The sequence below is a fragment of the Eschrichtius robustus genome, chromosome X (assembly GCF_028021215.1).
Source record: "Eschrichtius robustus isolate mEscRob2 chromosome X, mEscRob2.pri, whole genome shotgun sequence".
In the NCBI taxonomy this organism is placed as follows: Eukaryota; Metazoa; Chordata; class Mammalia; order Artiodactyla; family Eschrichtiidae; genus Eschrichtius; species Eschrichtius robustus.
Genome location: NC_090845.1, coordinates 53,080,751 through 53,084,273, shown reverse-complemented (window position 1 = coordinate 53,084,273; position 3,523 = coordinate 53,080,751).

The window sequence follows — 3,523 nt, the reverse complement described above, 5'->3', positions numbered from 1 at the left end:
GGCTGCACTGGGAAATTTCCCTTTCTCTTCTTTGTTTGCACGGCTCCTGGGGTTCAGCTTTGGATTTGGCCCCACCTCTGCATATAGGTCGCCCTCTGGCATCTGTTCTTCACCCAGACAGGATGAGGTTAAAGGAAAGGCTGATTAAGGGGCTCTGGGTCACTCAGGCCTGGGTGAGGGAGGGGTACAGTACGTGGGGCGAGCCTGCAGTGGCAGAGGCTGGCGTGAATTGCAACAGCCTGAAACATGCTTTGTCTACTCCCAGGGAACTTTTCCATGGATCACAGGACACTGGCAGTGGCGGGCTGCACAGGCTCCCAGGAGGGGAGGTGCGGATAGTGACTTGTGCTTGCACACAGGATTCTTGGTGGCTGCAGCAGCAGCCTTAGCCTTTCATACCTGTCACTGGTGTCCATGCTCATAGCCGCAGCTTGTGCCAGTCTCTGAAGCTCGTTTAAGCAGTGTTCTGAATTTCCTCTCCTTGCACACCCTGAAACAATGGTCTCTTGACTCTTAGGCATTTCCAGACTTTTCCACAGACACCCTCCCAGTTAGCTGTGGTGCAGTAGCCCCCTTCAAGCTGTGTTCATGCAGCCAACCCAGTCCTCTCCCTGGGATCTGAACTCCAAAGCCTGAGTGTCAGCTTCCAGCCCTTGCCAGCACCAGCAGGTGAGCAGAGAAGCCTCTCAGGCTAGTGAGTGCTGGTCGGGCTTGATCCTCTGTGCAGGAATCTCTCCACTTTGCCTTCTGCACCACTGTTGCTGCACTGTCCTCTGTGGCTCCAAAGCTTCCCGCATGCCCACTCCATGTTTCCCCCAAGGAAGGGGCTTCCTAGTGTGTAGAAACTTTTCCTCCTTCACAGCTCCCTCCCAGAGGTACAGGTCCTATCCCTATTCTTTTGCCTCTGTGTTTTCTTTTTCCCTATCCATGTACTTTGGGAGTTTCTTGCCTTTTGGGAGGTCTGAGGTCTTCTGCCAGCATTCAGTAGGTGTTCTATAGGAGTTGTTCCACATGTAGATGTAGTTTTGATGTATTTGTGGGGAGGAAGGTGATCTCCACGTCTTACTCCTTCGCCGCCTTGAAGATCCTTCACTTGGGGTAGAATAAATTTTAAATGCATTGAATAAACCACAATTAGTTAAATAGAAACCCACTTTCTTATACCATTGTAACAGGGAAGAGCCAACTCTGACTACATGTTCAATCTGTTTCTCTTACTTTAACCTTTGCTTCCCGTTGCTTTTGTTCACTAAAAGGATACTGTCTATACATAATGGCCTGCATCGGGGAACACTGCCCCTCTGCCTGAATGTTAAACCAAAGTGTCTTTGTTCTGGGAAACATCCAGACCCTGCCCACCTGTGGATGGCTCCAAGAAAGAAGAAATTTGCCACATCCCCTCCCCAAGGCTGGCCATTCCAGGGGGTATTTGCAAAATTTATGCACTTTTTACTTTACTTCCTCATCTTCTCCCCCTCTCTGTGCTATAAAAGAAACTGGCATCCAAACCCCAATAAGATCGTTTTTCAGAGACACTAGTCTGCCATCTTCTCAGTCTGCCAGCTTTCCAATATAGTCGTATTCCTTGCCTCAACATCTCGTCTCCAATTCATTAGCCTGTCGTGCAGTGAGCAGAGCAAGCTTGGACTCAGTAACACTATCATGAGTTTTCTGGAGGATATTGAAGTTTGCCAGGTATTGATTGGACTGACCAACTCCTTTCCTATATTTATTATACTGTAATATACAAGTGGGCTTAGCCATCTGATGGCCAGTCTTCTTGTCTTCCTTTCCTGTACATGCTAAGGAAGTGTCATGAATAGTTGTCACCATGCAGACTAGCCTTTTGATGAAATTGTAAATGAGATTGTTTTCTTAATTTCTCTTTCTGATAGTTCTTAATATTATGTAGAAAAACATAGTTTTTCTGTATATTGAATTTCTATCCTGCAACTTAATTAGTTGATTAGTTCGAACGCTTTCTTTGGTGGAGTCTTTAGGGTTTCTATCATGTCATCTACAGTGACAGTTTTACTTCTTCTTTTCCAAATGGGAATACTTCATTTCTTTTTCTTGCCCAATTACTCTGGCTGGGACTGCCAATATTATGGTGAATAAAATGGTGAGAACAGGCATTTTTGTTTTGATCCTTATACTAGAGGAAATTTATCAGCTGTTCACCTTTGTGTATGATGTTAGCTGTGGGATTGTCATATATTGCTTTCATTATGTTGAAGTACATTTTCTCTATGTCCATTTTGTTGAGAGTTTTCATTATAAATGGATGTTGAATTTTATGTAATTCTTTTTCTACATTTATTGAGATGATCATATGATAGTTTATATTCATTGTGTTCATGTGGTGTATTACATTGATTGATTTGTAAATGTTGAAACATTCTTGCATCCCCAGAATAAAACCTATTTGATCATGGTGTCTGATTCTTTTAAGATATTGTTGAATTTGGTTTGATAATATGTTGTTCAGAATTTTGCATCTATATTCATCAGGAAAAGTGATGTGTAATTTTATTTTCTTGTAGTGTTCTTGTCTGGTTTTTGTAGCTGGGTAATGCTGACTTCATAAAATGGGTTTCAAAGTATTCCTTCCTCTTCTATTATTTGGAAGAGTTTAAAAGGATTGATGTTAACTGTTTAAATGATTGGTAGAATATAACAATGATGCTATCTGCTCCTGTATTTTGTTTTGTTGTGAGGTTTTTTTATTACATGTTTACTCTTCTAAGTAGTGATTGTTGTATTCAGATTTTCTATTTCTTTGTAAGTTGTATGTTTCTAAAAGTTTGTCAATTACTTCTACTTTGTTCAATTTATTTGCATATACTTGTTCATAGTATTATCTTATAATCCTTTGTATTTCTCTGGTATCAGTTTTAATACCTCCTTTTTCATTTCTGATTTTAATTTTTATTTTTTGACTTTTTAAAAATATTTATCTTATATTGGAGCATAGTTGATTAACAATGTTCTGTTAGTTTCAGGTGTACAGCAAAGGGATTCAGTTATACATATACATGTATCTATTCTTTTTCAAATTCCTTTCCCATTTAGGTTATTACAGAATATAGGGCAGAGTTACCTTTGCTATAAAGTAGGTTCTTGTGGGTTATCTATTTTAAATATAGTAGTGTGTACATGTCAACCCCAAACTACCAATCTATCCCTCCCCTCCCCTGTTATCCCACTGGTAACCATAAATTCGTTCTGTAAGTCTGTGAGTCTGTTTCTGTTTTGAAATAAGTTCATTTGTATAATTTTTTTTTTAGATTCCACATATAAGCGATGTCATATGATATTTGTTTTACTCTGTCTGATTAACTTCACTTAGTTTGATAATCTCCATGTTGCTGCAAATGGAATTATTTAATTTTGGAATGGCTGAATAATATTCCATTGTGTATATTATCACGTCTTCTTTATCCATTCATCTGTTGATGAACTTTTAGGTTGCATACATGTCTTGGTTATTGTAAACAGCACTGCAATGAAGAGTCGGGTGCAT